An 18,892-nucleotide genomic window follows, 5' to 3' on the forward strand; every position below is an offset into this window, starting at 1 on the left:
AGTCACGAAATTAAAATACATCTGCTTCTTGGGAGAAAAGTGATGATAAACCTAGACAGCATCTCAAAAAGCAGAGACATTACCTTGTTGACAATGGTTTTCCCAGTAGTGATGTATGGAAGTGAGAGCTGGACCATAAAGAAGGCTGATCGCCAAAGAATTGATGCTTTTGAATTATGGTGCTGGAGGAGACTCTTGAGAGTCCCATGGACTGCAAGAAGATCAAACCTATCCATTCTGAAAGAAATCAGCCCTGAGTGCTCACTGGAAGGACAGATCCTGAAGCTGAGGCTCCAAGAATTTGGCCACCTCATGAGAAGGGAAGACTCCCTGGAAAAGACCCTGATGTTGGGAAAGATGGAGGGCACAAGGAGAAGGAGTGCCTGGCGCGTTCTGGTCCATGGGGTCACGAAGAGGCAGACACGACTAATTAGCTAAACAACAAAGATGGAGTCTGTAGCTGTAGCTCAGACATAGCTCAGACAAATGTTCTCACATTTATGGCTTGGTGATGAGATGAAGGGTAAGAAAAGAAAGAGGATACCCCAGGCAGGTAAGGACAATAGATACGGCTACCCCCCCCCCGTCAGGGTTAGAGATAGGAAGGCCTGGGAAAAAACCAGGAAAAATGGGGAGAAACCAGGTTTTTCCCCCCAAAGCTGTTTTTTCTGGAAAAATTGGGGGGCGGGACACCAGTTTTATATAGTTTGAATATTCCACACACTTTTTAAAATTATTTTTCCAGGGGAAAGCGGCTTTGGGGGGAAACAGGAAAAAACCTGGGTCGTTCCCCCCTGCCCCAATTTTTCTGGTTTTTGTTCAGGCCTTCCCATCTCTAGCAGGGCCCAGTGGGGGTGTCTCTCACAGGATTCTCTCTAGCAAACTTACAGGAAAACTCTGTGAGCTTCAACTCCTATCATGTGCCTGTCTAGCCAACATGCATTGTTGGTTTGACTGCATTTTAAATATCCCACACATCCAAGTTTGAAGAACACAGAGCTCAATGGTCTAACATTGCACAAAGGACATTTCTTATGCTCTTTTTGGCATTTCACTTGCAATCGCCATCCAAATGCAAATGTATAAAAATTCCCATCAAGCACCCATTCTGAATTCCCCTCTCATCCACCACAATAATGCAATAATAATATTTGAATCTAGAAACGTTAACAAAGAATGTTGATGTTTAGTTCCTCTTATGTTAATTATTTCTCAAACTAGGTGTTATTCTTTAAAATAAAGGGTCAATTTATATTTATAAGATCTGAGGTATATTTATGATATGCTCATGTGGTCTTATTTGGGTTGTATAACTGAGCGTATATTGGAATGACGGGAAAATGATAGAAAGCAACAATTTATCCTGACAGATGTGACCTTATCAAGAATGTAAGTATCATCCATTTCATTTAAAATGTTCGATGGCGGAGAAGGGTTATTCTTCTAGATTGCGGGTTCTATTTATTAATGGAAAACTTTCTCCTTTTTTTGATGGATTGGTATATGCAACGAATAAGATCTACAGGACAAAAAGGGGGGCTTATTTTAGCAAACCTACCATTTGAATGCTGAAGTCAGAATGTTTAATTGCAGTGTGGTTAACATGAATGCATACAAAATGGCATGCAATTATAGAGCGTAATTCTAGCTTCAGAAAATCTAATTCATATTAGGAATCAAGTCTTTAAAAAGGATGAAAATGAGTTTTTTCCCCCTCCCCACATTTTGAACAGAAGCAGCAGCAGCAGCCATCTTCAAAAGCTTGTCAAAAGCAGGTCTCAATACTGCCCACAAAGGAAATTGAAAAAAAGAGAGAAAAGCTTACATTTTCTATGCAGAATGAAACACATTCCAGGAAGTGGGGGGGGGGGAGGGTTTTTTCTCAAAATGGATCTTACTGTTTTGAATTATCCTCAGAGCACCATTCCAAAATCTTGTCTACCTTACTTTGTCTCTTTTATAGCAAAGGGGAGAGATTCTCTAGCAGGGATTTTATAAACTGTAATCTTTATTTTGACGTATCCCTGGCTGGACTACTGTTCTGTGATGTACTGGAATGCTCACAAACATTCTAGCTGAAAGGATCCAGAAACAGTGACAAAAACAGTGTAGGTTCTGTGAAGGAATGGGCATGTGCATTGACTGTGGGAAATTCATACAGGGCTGGGAGGGCAAGGGAAAGGCTTGTGCTGTTATCATCATCAGTACTGCAGATATCCATATTGTGCAGTTTGAAGCGACTGGAAGCATAAGAACTGACTCCTTTTGGAATAAATCATTGTCCAGACCCATAAAAATATTGTTCAAACTTTTACTTGCAGAACTCTACAGAAAAGAACAAAGTACTATAAATGATACATCCAAAATATCCATAAGGCATATGCTTGTCAAAGCAGCCGCTTCTAGCCGCAATTGGTCAAGCTACGGGGCAGGGCCAATTTATGCTTCCTTTTCTTAAATCCATCTTCTGTGTAGCAGCAAAGTGTGGGAATGTCCAGGGTGGCAGGAGAGGATATATTGTTTATTAATATCCTTCCTAACTTGTGCCAGCAAGTTCCTTTACTTAGCAGAGTTTACATACCCCTTTTTACAGGCACAGCAGATGACTGGTTGCAGGCTCGTGTGAGCCTCTCGCTATTATACAATTCAGTCTGACAGACCAAATTGTACGTTCCTGGTAAGTTCCATTGAATCCCTCTTAAAAGAATAAAGACGCCACAATCTTATTCAAAGTCAGTAAAAGAAGTTTACTTACATCAGGTAGAGCACAGTGTGATCCCCGAAGGCAGACTTAGTTACAAATATGTACATGTGGATCTACACCATATGGAAGAATGATCTCAGTGCCTCTGCTAGCTGAGAAGCTAGCAGGGCAGTCCTAGCTAGAAGCTGGTCAAACATAGAAGGAAGTGAAAGAGAGGGAGAGTGCTGCGGGACTTGTCCTTTTGTTACCTGGACAGGTTAGGTCATGCCCACCTTCTATCACATGCAACAGGAAGGATGCTCCAGCCAGGAGGAACAAGGAAGTTTCGACTGGCTGGACCAAATGTTCCCTCATGTGTCTTCTCTGGCATTACAAGGAATAATAATAATGAGAATAATAATTTTTTATTTATACCCTGCCCATCTGGCTGGGTTTCCCCAGCCACTCTGGGCGGCTTCCAACAAAACACTGAAATACAATAACCTATTAAACATTAAAAGCTTCCCTAAACAGGGCTGCCTTTAGATGTCTTCTAAAAGTTTGGTAGTTATTTTTGTCTTTGACATCTGGTGGGAGGGTGTTCCACAGGGCGGGTGCCACTACCGAGAAGGCCCTCTGCCTGGTTCCCTGTAACTTGGCTTCTTGCAGCGAGGGAACTGCCAGAAGGCCCTCGGCGCTGGACCTCAGGGTCCGGGCAGAACGATGGAGGTGGAGACAATACTTCAGGTATACTGGACTGAGGCTGTTTAGGGCTTTAAAGGTCAGCACCAACACTTTGAATTGTGCTCAGAAACGTACTGGGAGCCAGTGTAGGTCTTTCAAGCCGCTCCCAGTCACCAGTCTAGCTGCCGCATTCTGGATTAGTTGTAGTTTCCGGGTCACCTTCAAAGGTAGCCCCACGTAGAGCGTGTTGCAGTAGTCCAAGCGAGAGATAACCAGAGTATGCACCACTCTGGTGAGACAGTCCGCGGGCAGGGAGGGTCTCAGCCTGCATACCAGATGGAGCTGATAAACAGCTGCCCTGGACACAGAATGTTGTACTTGACTGCTTCTCATGGATCACATCCCACACGCATTCCTATCTTTCCACCACAGCACAGGTTCCTCATGTTTGCCTACAACGGCTTTCACCTCCAATACGGAGCAATCTGGTTTGCCCTTGCCTCAGCCCAGAGAGCTTTCACCTAGGTAGTGGCTGCTTCTGTGCCTATTCCCTTTTCCTTACCTCAAGGACATGATGATTGACTCTGCATCCCTGCACCAAACAACAGAAGACTTCATGTGACCCTGTAGGCCTTCTAGGATCACAACTTCATGATCAATTACGAGAAGGCCAAGGGGCTATGAGATCTGGCAACGAGCAGGAGCCTAACTGATATATATATATTTCCACTGCAGAGTTCTTTTTAATTATTTTCATTTAGGCAGATCTGTAGTCATTACGCATTTTTCCACACTGAGGGGAGTTTACCTTAGATCTGTGGACAACCCTTCCATGAAACTCTTTATGAATTCTCATTCACGACTTTTGTTATGTTTCCAGGACTTGCATTAATTGTCTTATGCTTTGAGCCTTCCAGCCAGGTCTCCACGGTTGCACACGCCCACGTTTGCCCAAGGGCCTTTCCGAGGTGCCCTGGACATCCACCTGAACCTAAGAGAATGGGGGAGGTGGGGGCACATTTATTTGACCTGCACCAGAACCAGGTGTGACCCCCCCAAAAAAAAACAGCTAAGAAGACAGCTTGCCATCATTTTCAGCACCTCTGTGGATGGTGAACGTGACTTTTTGTCAATGGCTCAGGGCTGTCCAGACATTTACTGGAACAACTTCATGGTGAGTTCCGGCACCTACCGTATTTTTCGCCCTATAGGACGCACTTTTTCCCCTCCAAAAATGAAGGGGAAATGTGTGTGCGTCCTATGGGGTGAATGCAGGCTTTCGCTGAAGCCTGGAGAACGAGAGGGGTCGGTGCGCACCGACCCCTCTCCAGGCTTCAGGAAGCTATCCCCCCAGCCCGGCAAGCTCCGGGAGCGATGGCGAGGTTGTGCACAACTTCGCCATTGCTCTGGGACCCGTTCTGGGGGCTAAGCTCCGGGAGCGATGGCGAGGTTGTGCACAACTTCACCATCGCTCTGGGACCCGTTCTGGGGGCTGGGGTCGGGGGAAGCTCGGGCTTCCCCCGCCCCCAGCCCCGCAAGCTCCGGGAGCGATGGCAAGGTTGCGCAACCTTGCCTTCACTCCTGGACCCCCAGCCCTGAGGCTAAAAACGAAGCCAGGACAGCGAGCGGGATCCATCCCGCTCGCTGTCATCACTTCTTTGCTCTTTGGGGCTCGGAGGGGGGGAATAATTTTTTCCCCTTTATTCCCCCCCCCCAAAAAAAATAAGTGCGTCCTATGGGCCGGTGTGCACTATAGGGCGAAAAATACGGTATTTTTCTTGAAAGAAAGCACTGCTTGTTACTAAAGTTGTGGCCTGCTTTTCAACCTAGTGGCGCCTGTGTGCTTTCTCCTCATTCTCCCCTGCTATTGCTCTGCTATGGCAAGCACTGTTTAGACATTGCCGGCTTTGCACATCTAGCCAAAAGCAGACATTAGTTGTCCCTGCAGCCTATGCATGCCATATGTTGTTTTAATGTTTCTGCATGAGAAACTTTGGGAGGCAGTCGTGCTTTGAAAGTTAACACATATGCTGAAGATGACGGCACATCTCCTATAATTTTAAATTATAATGGCCAGATGGCATTTTTATATTGTTATCAAATATTCTCTTGCTCGGTTGAACAAGAGTTACTATTTTATTACTCTCATCCCTTGGTGTGGGATTCGAAAAGAGAGAGTTATTAACGCATGTTTAGATACAACATGCCTAAAGTCTTCACATCATAACGTTTTTTACCAGTAGCAGCAAGCTTCGCCTTCCTCGAGGAAATTAAGTGCCATTAGATTTTCACACTCAGCATCGTTTTCATAATGCGGCGTCTCCTTTGCATGGAGTAAACAGTCAGATTCTGCTTGGGTTGTTTTGCTTTTGTCCTCTCAGAGAGAAATTACAGCACTGTCTCAATTCGCCCCTGGGTTTATTATTTGCAAATCTTTGCCAAGGCTTTCAGGAAATTAAGTTCACTGTTATAGTACGGAACACCTAGCAACCACAGCAGCGAGAAATTCATATTAATAACAACGTCCTCGCTTAGTCTTCTGTGGTTCCTTCAATGCGTGCATATAGTACCAATTACCTTTGCCGAGAGTTTTTAGTTGCACAGTAAGGATCTAGCCCTCATAATTAACTAGACTTGGGGGTCAAGAAAAACATTACCTTAAAGCTGAACTAGATATTCGGTGGCTGGCATGGCTCGGGAAATTCTGCTCGTAACCCAGATTGTAAAATGGTGGAGGAAGGTCCAAACTGAAGTGGAAAGATAGGGAAGAGGTGCTGCAGTTTCCAGCCACTTTTGCCTCTGCAACTCCCGGCACCCTGATGCTATAAACCTCCCTGCCCTCTGTTGCTAACTAGGCACAGAAAACCAGCTGGGGCAGTTCCTTCTAAATTTCTTTCAAGAGCAAAGGCGGATCTAGAGGAGTGTGACTGGGCATGAGGTTTCTGGGGTGCCATAGGGGGCACTGGATTTTGGCATTGCCACTGTCGGGAGCTGGCTTATACTGAGCCACAGGATAATGGCAAGTCCACTTACATCACTATTGTTACAAAAGTTGGGTGCCTCCCCCCCCCTCTCTGCTGAGTGGTTGCGAGAGCCCATGGGATTCCAGGCACTCATCCAGGATCTGTGGACCTTTGGAGAATTGAGACACAGTGGAGACTGTTGTAGGTTTAAGACATGTGGTCTATTCACCTATTTACACCTTCAGATCTTACAGCATGGCTATTTCAAGAGGGGCTTGCACCCCACAGCAGTGCAACCCTAGAGTCCAAGGCATCTCTCCCGGCCAGCTTGCAGCCAGCCTACCCAAGATGGATCCCAGTCTTCCTTCTTCCAGCTGCTTCTTCCCAGCAACTCTAGCTCAAGACTCTCTTTCCCTGTCACCTCACACCCAGTTATGCTGGCATTCTTCCACACATACCCCAGTCTCTGTTCACACCTCAGGGCAAGGGAGGAGGACAGTTTTCTTGCATTGCCAATGGCCCTCAATGGCCTGTTTTCTTTCTTAATGGTCCTAGCTCGGCCAGGTTGCTTTGCATAGGCTAGCCCAAGAATTCCTATGCAGTTTGTATTTCTCCCTTCACATCCCAAATAATCAAAACCCTTCCATTTACTCATTTTTAGGCTTTAGGGGGCATTCCTCTCCCAAATCTATAATAGCATTTTCTACACTGACTAGGAGCAGCTATCTAGTATTTCAGGCAGGTGAACCCTCCAACCTGGAGATGTCAGGAATTGAACCAGGACCAGGGTATGGCTATCTATCTGTCTGGCTAGCTATCTAGCTATCTAGCTATCTATCATCTATCTATCACCTCCCGGCCTGCCTGCCTGCCTGCCTGCCTGCCTTTTGCATACTTCCAGATAGGGTGGTGGACCTACACATTATCATCTAAGTTTCCCTATGTTTATTATGGGGTGTGTGCGGGACTCAGAAGCCGGTTCAGAAGTATGCTTCATGGAAAGGAGGAGCTGCTGCAGGCTGTTCACTTTCAGAGCTGATGCTCTCTGGGTTGTGGGGAGGAGCAGAGTGTGAGAAACTCAAGAGTTTGGAGAATCCTGGGCACACCAGATATTTTCACCACAGGCTCCCTCTTGAGTGACCCTACCCCCACTTCTCTTCCAAATTCTTCTATAGCTTTGTTGCAGGATCTCCTGCCCGTTTTTCTATCTGGTAGCCACCGTATTTGGGTTGTGATGGCGAAGAAACTTCGTTCCGTTTCATCGTTTCAGTGTCTCACATGCTGGGTGTGAGGCTAGAGGTCGGAGGCAGTGCCTCTGCTGGGATGAACTTCAGCGCCAGATTGGAAGAGGCAGGGTTGTTCTCTCAGCACCTCCAGATCTGGGTCAATGCTGGTTGTGCTGTGGTTTGCCTGGGGGTAAACGTCAATAGCCTTGGGCAACCAAAAGCAACCAGCTGCTTGCATTCCAACACTAAAATATATAGCTTTGCGTGACTAACAGGCAAGCCAGGTTCATTTCAACATAGATTTGAACGCAGCATTTGTGTTGCTCAGAAAAGTTATGTGTTGCTCTGCTCGTTTCACAAGTAGTGTCTAATGGGGCTGTCTCCCTTGCAAGTGTCTTTTGAATGGTAGTGTAACTCTACATTGAAAACTATGCCCAAACCAGAGAGTTGAAGAACTGTACCTAAAACTACTAACTTCATTTCCATAGGGCAACCAGATTCAGACCATTGAACTTGATAGAATAGGGAATGCTACAAAAGTTCTGATGAAAGAGTGCTGAAGAGATAAAAATAAAGGTAAAGGACCCCTGGATGGTTTAGTTCAGTCAAAGGCGACTATGGGGTGTGGCACTCATCTTGCTTTTCAGGCTGAGGGAGCCGGCGTTTGTCCACAGACAGCTTTCCAGGTCATGTGGCCAGCAGGACTAAACCGCTTCTGGCACAATGGGACACCATGATGGAAACCAGAGTGCACAGAAACTCCGTTTACCTTCCTGCCACAGCGGTACCTATTTATCTACTTGCACTGGTGTGCTTTCGAACTGCTAGGTTGGCAGAAGCTGGGACAGAGCAACAGGAGCTCACCCTGTCACACAGATTTGAACTGCCGACCTTCTGATCAGCAATCCCAAGAGGCTCAGTGGTTTAGACCACAACGCCACCTGCGTCCTTTTACCTTCAGTGCTGAAGAATACCAAGCTAAAATACCAGATCATAAAATTCTGGGTGACTGTAGAATTTGAAACACCTAGCCTTGGCAGCTTAACCCAACAATTTACATCAGGCTACTTGGGAGAGACTATTATGGCTATGGTCTACCTCCACTTTCAGAGGCTTACCTTTTCATGGGATACATCAGCAGGGGAAACAGTGTGGCCTAAATACATCAAATTTCCAGGAAGAAGACTCACTCCATGTATTAGCCCAACCTTCCTCAGCATGATGGCATCCCAAAGTTCTTGATTGCACAACTCGCACTGAGTTGACCACTGAGAACGCAAGCTGATGAGAATTGTAGTATAACACATCTAAAGGGCACCAGTTTTGGAATAGCTGCATTAGCTGGTCATTGAGTCCAAGCTATGAAAAAGAAATTAATACCATTCAGCTGATACTTCTAGAAAACAAAGCAAAAAGGACATAGCTAACACAGCAACTGAATTTCACTCTGGTTTGTTTTGTTTTTTTAATCAGAAAGTGCTGCAAAATGGATTCTGTATATGATTTTTTTAAACCATTCTGTGTATTGGGGAATGGAAATCACTGAGAATACAACAAAGGGAAAAAAATGCATGAAGGCTCTCCAATCTCAAATAGATATTGACACACTTATACCTGTGTTTATAAGAACTTAAGAACATTCTTGCTGAATCAAATGAGGGTCCATCTGTGTCCAGCAGTGTTCACCCAGATGGCAGCATCTGCTGTGCCAATAGAACTCCTGTTGGTACATTGTTCTCCCCATAAAGAACGGTAGATATTTTACATCTGCTAAACATGAAGGGTGCAATCCAGAGTGTTTAAGCATGTTAGAGACACACTTATTTCAAAGGAAGAGTTATATAAGCCCATGCTTCACTTTCTGTAACTGAAATAATAGCACACCCTCCAACATTTCTCCAATGAAAATAGGGACATCCCATTCCATAATAATAATTTTGCTATTTAGAGCCCACACATCTTATTGAGTTGTTCCAGCTACTCTGGACAGCTTCCAACATATATAAAAACACAACAAAACATTAAACATTAAAAAAACAACCACTTCCCTATACAGGATTGCCTTCATATAGCTCAGGGGTTGGATAACTCCATACTCTCCAACGTTGCTCAAATGAAAATAGGGACATCCTAAGGAAAAGCGAGACATTCTAGGATCAAATCAGAAACTGGGACAGCTTCTCTAAATCAGCAACATTCCCGGAAAATAGGGACACTTTGAGGGTCTACAAGAAGATTTAACTTTTCCTGGCACCAGGGCCAGATTTAGGTTTGATGAGGCCCTAAGCTACTGAAGGTAATGGGGCCCTTTCTATGTCCAGCTGTCCTTTGTCAACAACAAATTGTCACTGTTTTTTGTGTTGAATATATGCTATATGGTAATTTATGGACCTAATAGGTATCTCAAGCAATTTGCACATAACGAAATATGTATTTTATCACATTGGTTTTATTTTATTTGTTTTTTATCTTATATTTTGGAAATGTACATCCAGTTTTTTTCCTTTAATTTTTTTGGGTGCCCCCCAAGAGAGTGGAGCCCTAAGCTATAGCTTGTTTAGCTTATACGTAAACCCAGCACTGCCTGGCACACACACATAATGTATATACACTGTCACTTGACTGAATAATTTGCAGTTGCAGTGGTGAGAGAAGCTTTAGGTTATGTACTTAAGGTTCTCATTTGGTCAGTCTTTGCATGCACTGGATGGAAGTGGCACACATACTGTGGCAAAGGCCCACGCTTGTTCACCGTTCCAAAAGCCTCAAGCAACAATCAGTGTGTGCTCATGTAGCAAAGCCTTGGCCTTTTCTATCAATTCTCTTGACAAGAATGTTGTCAAGTCTCATTTGTTCTTTTCTCATATGATGAAGTTATTTCAGAAGGCTAGTAGATACCTCTCCCATCTGTCTCTGATGTGCTGTGTATGTCCTTAAAAGGTGCCATATCTTCTGTCTCTGCTCTCTGCCAGTATAGAGTGTCAGAGATGTGCGCCTGTGGTCACATTTTAGGCATGAGACTCTTATTAGGCACCTCAGGGCCGTGGATTCAAGCCCCACATTTTAGATGAAATTAAAAGCAAAGGCATCACAGAAAATTGTTTTATACACACACACTCTCACACACACAGTAGTACCTCGGTTTAAGAACAGTCCAGTTTAAGAACGATTTGGTTTACAAACTCCGCAAAACCGGAAATAGTGTCTTGGTTTGAGAACTTTACCTTGGTCTAAGAATGGAAGAGGGATGCGGGTGGCGCTGTGGGTTAAACCACAGAGCCTAGGACTTGCCAATTAGAAGGTCGGCGGTTCGAATCCCTGTGACGGGGTGAGCTCCCGTTGCTCGGTCCCTGCTCCTGCCCACTTAGCAGTTCGAAAGCACGTAAAAGTGCAAGTAGATAAATAGGTACCGCTCCAGTGGGAAGGTAAACGGCGTTTCCGTGCACAGCTCTGGTTCGCCAGAAGCGACTTAGTCATGCTGGCCACATGACCCGGAAGCTGTCTGTGGACAAACGTCGGCTCCCTCGGCCTATAGAGTGAGATGAGCGCCGCAACCCCAGAGTCGGTCATGACTGGACCTAATGGTCAGGGGTCCCTTTACCTTTTTAAGAATGGAAGCCAAATGGTGGAAGGGCTCCGGTGGTGGGAGGCCTCATTAGGGAAAGCACGCCTCGGTTTAAGAACGGTTTAGGTTTAAGAACGGACTTCCGGAATGGATTAAGTTCGTAAACTGAGGTACCACTGTAGTATGGTGTCATGGGCATAGCCAGGATTTATTTTAGCAGGGGACAGGGTTTATGTTAGGAGGCAGAACCAAGTTCTCTGTGATGCAATTGGTCAGTTAGTTAAGTATTTTGATTTGATTTTGGGGGGGGCAGCTGTTCCCCTGCACACCTATGAAACAAGACAAGGACAGACATGGGAAAGATTTTATTTTGGTATAGCTGAGGATGAAGCCCCACATAGTTGAGGATGAAGACTGATGAAGGCATCACAGAAAAGGTTCTTTTTGAAAAAGGAGGGTGTTGAAGAAAATGGACACATCTTCAACAGACCCCCCCCCCCAAGTCTCCCTATTATCCAGGGATGTCCCTGATTTAGATAAGCCGTTCTGGTTTCTGATTTGATCCCAGAATGTCCTGCTTTTCCTTAGGGTGTCCCTATTTTCATTGGAGAAATATTAGAGGGTATGGAACTATCCAACCTCCAAGGTGTCTGAAGGCAATCCTGTATAGGGATTTTTTTAATGTTTCATTTTTTAAATGTTTTTATACATGTTGGAAGCCACCCAGAGTAGCTGGGGCAACCCAGTAAGATGTGTGGGGTATAAATAGTAAAATTATCATTATGGAGTGGGACGTCCCTATTTTCATCAGAGAAACGTTTGGGGTGGGGTGGTATGCTTGAAGAACAAAGTTCCTGTTCCGGGTATAAGGGCAGCATAGGAGAATTATAAAGCTGGATTCTTTAAGGCCATTGGGGTAGTAAAGTCTGAGAAATGAAAATATCACAGGTGGGGTGGAATGAGAAGAAAGAGATAAAAGAAAATAAGAGAGGGCAAAGTCATAGAGAGCCAGAAGAAGAAGAAGAAGAAGAAGAAGAAGAAGAAGAAGAAGAAGAAGAAGAAGAAGAAGGAGAAGCAGCAGCAGCAGCAGCAGCCCAGTAGCAAAATATAGTTGTGGTCTGTTTTGCTGGTGCTCCACATTCATAGACCTTTCATTGCAACAGAAAAAGAGCTTTTGTGTGTGTGAGAGAGAGAGAGAGAGAAGGAGAGAAAGGGAGAGAGAGCGCAAGTGAATGCATACACACACACGTCTCCATATGTACACAGTGTTTGTTTGCTTCCACAGCTAGCAGCATCCAGCTTCCTAATATAACATTTCTGGGACATGACCAGTTTTCTAAACATCTCCGTGTGTCAAAAGTGAAAAATAAATCAACACTGTTGTAACAAAGCAAGTCAGAAATGAAGGGGGGAAATGTCATCTTTCAAGATCAACTGTTCCGCAGAGTACAGTACAAGCTGGCAGTCAGCATAACACCATACATTAGCTAGCATAAGGTCTGGAAAAATTCTGACAGTCAGAGCTTGGATGTAAAAGAATCAGTTGTCCCTGGAGCTCGGCATGTTGCACTGCTGGAGTTGGAAAAGCGCTTCTGAACCACAAACTAAGGTCCCTTTCCACTACTTTTGCCACTGAAAACATAAATACAGACACGCCCATGCGATCACAGCATCCTGTGGTGCGAAATTACATTCTAATGCCGTTGCTTCAGGTTGATGGAGAATAAATCCTGCAGTAAAGAGATTCTGGGTTTATAATGAACTCATGGAACTCACAGACCCTCCAAGTGTCCCTGTTTTCCAGGTACAGTCCCAGATTTGCAGAAGTTGTCCCAGTTTCTGATTTGATCCTGGAATGTCCCACTTTTCCTTAGGACGTCCCTATTTTTATTGGGAAAATGTTGGAAGATATGGAAAAGGATGTCATGTCCCTATTTTTTATCAGAGAAACGTTGGAGGGAATGCCCCAATTTTCATCGGAGAAATGTTGGAGGGTATGAACTCAAAGCCACGGGGGAAGGTGATAGCCAGTGGCTCAGGTGACCTTTTTTAAGGGATCAGACAAATGCATGGAAGATAATAATAATAATAATAATAATAATACTGCAATAAAATATCAGACATTAAAAACTTCCCTAAACAGGACTGTCTTCAGATGTCTTCTAAAAGTCAGATAGTTGTTTATTTCCTTGACATCTGACCGGAGGGCATTGCACAGGGCGGGTGCCACTACTGAGAAGGCCCTCTGCCTGGTTCCCTGTAGCTTCACTTCTCACAGTGAGGGAACCGCCAGAAGGCCCTCGGAGGAGGACCTCAAGACAAGGTCAAATACATTGTCCCAATAGTCCAGAAGTGAACCTGCAGAAGCAAGCCAATCCAAAGCAGAGAGAGAGAGAGAGAGAGAGAGAGAGAGAGAGAGAGAGAGCGCATATCTGAAATCCTTAAGGAAGGCTACTGGGAAGCTGGCACTTATCCAGACCTTTACCTGGTATCTGCAATGACCCTTCCAGCACAGCAGTAGCAGGGCAGAGTCACAGGAAACTGCAGTCGAGGATGGTTAACACATGCACATTCCACCTGGGAGGCATGATCACAATTCAAGGACCCATTCCAACTAGGCAAAGCCATTTGGGGAAGGCATGGAGCAGCAGGGCAAGCAAGAGGCGTGGCCTATGGGGAAAGGGGTGGGGCCTAAAGAAGCCCCCTAGAGAGAGTCTCAAGGGACAGATGGAGAAGGAGGTCCACATTCAGCCCTCAGGCCTGAGAAAGTCCCCAGCCCTGCCTTAACAGAAGCAACCAAGGACTCCCTTCATAAAATAAGAAAAGGAGCATTTTCAACGGCCCAGAATAAGTCCAGGTGCCTCAAAGGAAACAAAAATGTGTCCTCTTTGTACCATTGGCCTATTTATAGCTGAAATCAGACATCCTGTAAACAAGCTTTTAAATATGAGCCAAATGGGAAGAAATTTCATTCTGCGCTTTTCTAAAATTAAAATATAGTTTTACCTGAGACATTTAGATAAGCTTATTTGGCAGGACAGGGTATATGCTTTGGGCACAATCCAGAAAACCTCATTTGGGACTACATCCCATTCTGTTGCTGCTTGCAATGTGGAGGGCTGTGCTTTCAAAATTTAAATGGCTAGCAACAAGCTGTTAAATAGCACTTTCGTTGTGTTCAAAACTGTCTCACAGTCAGCTTGTATAGCAGGCCAGTATTACTACATTCACTTCTAAGAAGAAAATGTTTATTGTTGTTTCAGCAAACAGGTCTTCATGATTATTGACAGTCAACGAGTCCTGCTTGTTGGCTTCTATGGGGATCTGGTTGGCATCTGAAACAGGATGTGGGACCCAGTAGGGCTCCTATTCCTTTCTTATGTTTAATCCCCATCACCCAAGCCAGCATGGCCAAGGTAGTCCGGGGATCCTGGGAGTTGTAGTCCAACAACATTTGGGGCCCCAAAGTTGGGAAAGGCTGCATGAAAGGAATGACCAGTTACTTTTTCAAAAGGAATTTGGCCTTTGGTGCTTTGTTGCAACCTTTTTGCTTGGAAATCTTATTTACTGTTTCCATTTTATTATTGTTTAGTCATTTAGTCGTGTCCGACTCTTCGTGACCCCATGGACCAGAGCATGCCAGGCACTCCTGTCTTCCACTGCCTCCCACAGTTTGGTCAAACTCATGCTGGTAGCTTCGAGAACACTATCCAACCATCTCATCATCTGCCGTCCCCTTCTCCTTGTGACCTCCATCTTTCCCAACATTTCAATTTCAATTTCCAGTTACTTTTCCTCCTTTTTAAACGCAGAAGAGGACAATGGAAACAGTATCTTTCTCTTATTTATCTAGCTGTCAAAAATGTTTTGTTCACAGTCAATGAACTCTCCCAAAACTTCACTCTTTCTGGCAGCCCTTTCCAGGTTCGGAGCAGTGGTAATTTGGTTTTTCACTCTCTCCTGCAGGCTCCCTAAGTCCAAAATACCCCCCTCTTCTCCTGCTTCCAAGGGGGGTTTTATAGTTCTAACCGATGAAAATTTAATCCTTTGCCAAAGGCTTTCAAAGGCTTTAGCTTATAACGTCTTTGCTTCATTCTATTTACAAAAGGGGAAGGCAGACTTCCTGTTTAAGACCTTCCCCGTTTCGGTGCCAAATTAAGGTATTTAAAAATCCAATTTTCCGTTCTACTCACGGGTAGTTGTTTAGAATCCAATTGTCCACAGGAAAAAGTCAGCGCTCTCCGGCAACAGCAATGCGGCTTCACTCCGTGAAAGAAGCAGTTGATTCAAAGCACCTCGCCACTCACCCCACGTCGCTCCGGATCCCCGAAACTGGGTTTCCCCACGAGTAGGGGAGGCGCAAAAGGTGCCAGCCGAATCCCAGGTTCACAAGCTTCTCCTGCTTGTGATTTCAATGGGTCTCCGCCTTCGCCGTGGCGGTCAGACCCTGCTTTTCACGGAGCAAGTTCCTCCCGATCGGAGGAGCTCCGGCATTGCCGGAGGCACCAACCCGGAAGTCCCCTACATTCTTGACACAGTAATCGTGTCTTAGTGGTGGGTTTATTCTGCTTTCGTTTGTTCTGCGATGCTTCCCCAATGCTACCACATTGTGGCTCTCCAGAGTTACTATAGCATAATAAAAGTGGAAGAAAACTAAGCATGAACATTTGTGGTATAAAAAGATATATAAAGATTTCAGCAGGAAGCTTTGGAATATGTATTGATTGGAAGAAGCCACCACCCCAAAACATATGCAGGTATGAGCAGTGTGTTGAAAGTGGGATCACGTCTGACTGCCCCGATAACATAATGAGCCCAAATCATTATCAATCTGTAATAAAAGGATGTCTGGAAGGGCCTAAATACCACTGAATTAAATGGGCTGTATAAGACTACAGCTTCAAAGTAAAATGATGGAAGGCAAAGTGCAAGGCAAATACTCTTGGTGCCATATGGAGATTTACACAACGTAATAAAAACTCTCCTCCCTGCAAGAGAGGGGAGTGGTTGTGGGCGGGAGCCGAGCACCGCCCCTAGCAGGGGGCATTAGCCCCCTGCCTCCCCCTCACCTGGCTGGCGCCCACGCCCCCTCGGCAGGCATCCAACCAGGTGCCTGGAAGGGGCGTGTTCAGCAGCCTTTTGCTGCGGCGCCAGCCTCTCCCCGGCCTCTTTCTTCGTCGTCTCGCCGAGAGTCACCCACCCTCCACTCCCTTTGAGTTAGGGCTTAGGTCATTGGCCTTGCTATGGACCTTAGGTTGGTCGCCCTGGTTGTCTAGGGGGCCTGGTAGGAGTTTTTCCATTTGGCATTAGGCTTTTTGGTTTTTTCGCCTACCTCGTAGCAATCGTCACAACTTTTGTGGTATTGGTGGGTAGGTTAGGCATTGGAATAATGTGTTGTGGTGTGTCGAAGAGCTAGGTGTGGCCATCACCTATGCCTTCAATTTAGGGGTATTCCGTTAAAGGAATCTGGCGGTCGTGTATTTCTGTCCGATGCCTGCTTGGCGGGAGGCCATGGCACGACCCTCGGTGACATCAGGGGAGAGCCTATAGTTGGATTAGCATCAACAGGCTCCACCTACTGGTGAATAAACCCACTTGCTTGAGAGATCCAATGCCTAAGCCAATACCTTTTCACTGCTGTAATCAAAAAAGTTGTGGCCTTTCCTTGCCCATTAACCTTATATAACGTGTCCTTGTGTATTCTTTCCACATTGCGGGGGTCGGGTCCTCGAACCACAACGAAGCTTTATGAGATGAAGAAGACGGCATTGTTTTTCAATCAGTTCTGTGACGTTGACACAGAAGTCCAACTACATAGAGCATCTTTCCCAAGTCAAATTTTACTGTGGTGGTGTACTTTCACCAGCTTTATAAACAACACATTGCCTGGTGTTCTTTTGAAAACAAATGCAACTTGAGGGTGATATACTTTCATAAGATGTGAAAAGTAATATTCTAGAGCCTCTTCTGTGCAGATGGTAATTTGAAAACAACATGCACATAAGGAAGAAAAGGCACCCTGCAGGTATAGTCATCATTTCAACCTGTTCTGCGCATATTTTCTTATATTGTGCGTAACAGTGAAACATCCTATTTGCGACTGTCATCAACTTCCACTGTTAATCTATGCAAGAAATGCTACAACCCTAAAAGTTATTGCCAAAGAAAGCTCCCGAAATTCAAATAAGTCGCCTCCCTGTTTTGAGGAGCGATGCAACTTCAGATTGGTACATAGCTGTCAACCGTCCCTTATTTGGTGGGAAAGTCCCTTATCCCAGCGCTGTGTCCTGCTGCTGTCCCTTATTGATGATGTCCCTTAAATTTCCTGGGTTTGAAAGGAAGCAGCTCCTCTCCCTCCCTCCCTCCCTGCCGGCCAGGGAGAAGGGAGGCTCCAACTGTGTTGCTTGGCTGCATTGCTCACTCAATAAGGAGTCTAAGAACGACTGGGGGGTGGAGCTTGCATGCCTTGTGCCAATCAAATCGGCCGCATTGTCTGAGGACTCGCCTTTGCTCAGTGCTTCCCAGCAGAGAGGTGACGGTGGTTTTCCTTGCTGCATCCCCTCTGCCGGGTTGCTGTGCTGTGGGAACCACCACTTGAGGCTTCGTTTGGCTGCTAGATGGGCTTTCTGCCTTTGCCTCGGAGGGGCTTAGAAGTTGAACATACCTGTGCTCTGAAGATCCCTTATTTTGGCTGCTGATCCCTTATTTTCGAGGCTGCTGGTCCCTTATTTTCAAATCTGTAAGTTGACAGCTATGGATTGGTAACAAAAATAAATTCAATGCCAATGATCCATTGTAAGAGCATCTGGTTGGGTCTAGAGCAGGTTTGTCTAGATCAAACACCGGAAGGTTCAGGGTCGTCTTTAGCATATGCACCACTGAAGTGCAAAGATCCTCCCAGCGCCCCCAAATTTAGTTTAGCCCCCAAATTCACTTTTATTATGCTTATGTCAGACAAATGCTGACAATTAGCAAAAATAAACATCATTTTTTAAAATGATTTCTCTAAATGAATTTGAATTGTAAGTGATAAAATTAAAACACACTGTTGTGAATGACGCTGGCACAATGGTAAATGAGCACATAAAGGCAACAGTCCTTTAGTGAAACAGTAAGTATACATTTCGGTAATACCTAGGTATATATGTATTTTGTTTTTCTAGCTTGATCAAAATTATTAATTATTTCATAACAGGTAGATAGTTAAGAGCTTAGGCGGCTTCAGCGGTGGGTGCCTGGCGCCCCTCAGAATTCGGCGCCCGGGTGCCCTGCACCCCTTGCACCCCTGGGTAAAGACGGCCCTGGGAAGGTTGTAGATGGAGTCTGGTAGAATCTGGAGTTTCCTGGCTTTTACAACAGAGATTTGCTGGTAAGATGAGAAAGAAGAAAAGATAAGTAGAACCCCCCTCCTGAAAACTCTGAAGAAATTTATTTACAGTGGTACCTCAGGTTAAGAACTTAATTCGTTCTGGAGGTCTGTTCTTAACCTGAAACTGTTCTTAACCTGAGGTACCACTTTAGCTAATGGGGCCTCCTGCTGCTGCCGCGCCGCTGGAGCACGGTTTCTGTTCTCATCCTGAAGCACAGTTCTTAACATGAAGCATTATTTATGGGTTAGCAGAGTCTGTAACCTGAAGCGTATGTAACATGAAGTGTCTGTAACCCGAGGTACCACCGTATCTCCCTGTGAACTGTTTGGTGTGATTTGTTTTGCCCCGTTGCAACCCATTCCACCACATCCACCTGTGAATGGCTGAAAAATATATTTTTG

At 45.2% G+C, this 18,892-nt stretch overlaps 1 long non-coding RNA gene across 1 annotated transcript in view; it reads left to right on the plus strand.

Moving 5' to 3' along the window:
- LOC310753125 overlaps positions 1-18,419 on the plus strand; it is a 347,922-nt gene extending 329,503 nt beyond the window's left edge. The window contains exon 3 of the long non-coding RNA XR_014543208.1: positions 18,337-18,419. This is a non-coding gene — a long non-coding RNA (uncharacterized lncRNA). The remainder of the gene's footprint in view (positions 1-18,336) is intronic.
- Positions 18,420-18,892: the final 473 nt, after the last annotated feature.

This window comes from Podarcis filfolensis (assembly GCF_964270895.1).
Source record: "Podarcis filfolensis genome assembly, chromosome: 17".
Taxonomy (NCBI): domain Eukaryota; kingdom Metazoa; phylum Chordata; class Lepidosauria; order Squamata; family Lacertidae; genus Podarcis; species Podarcis filfolensis.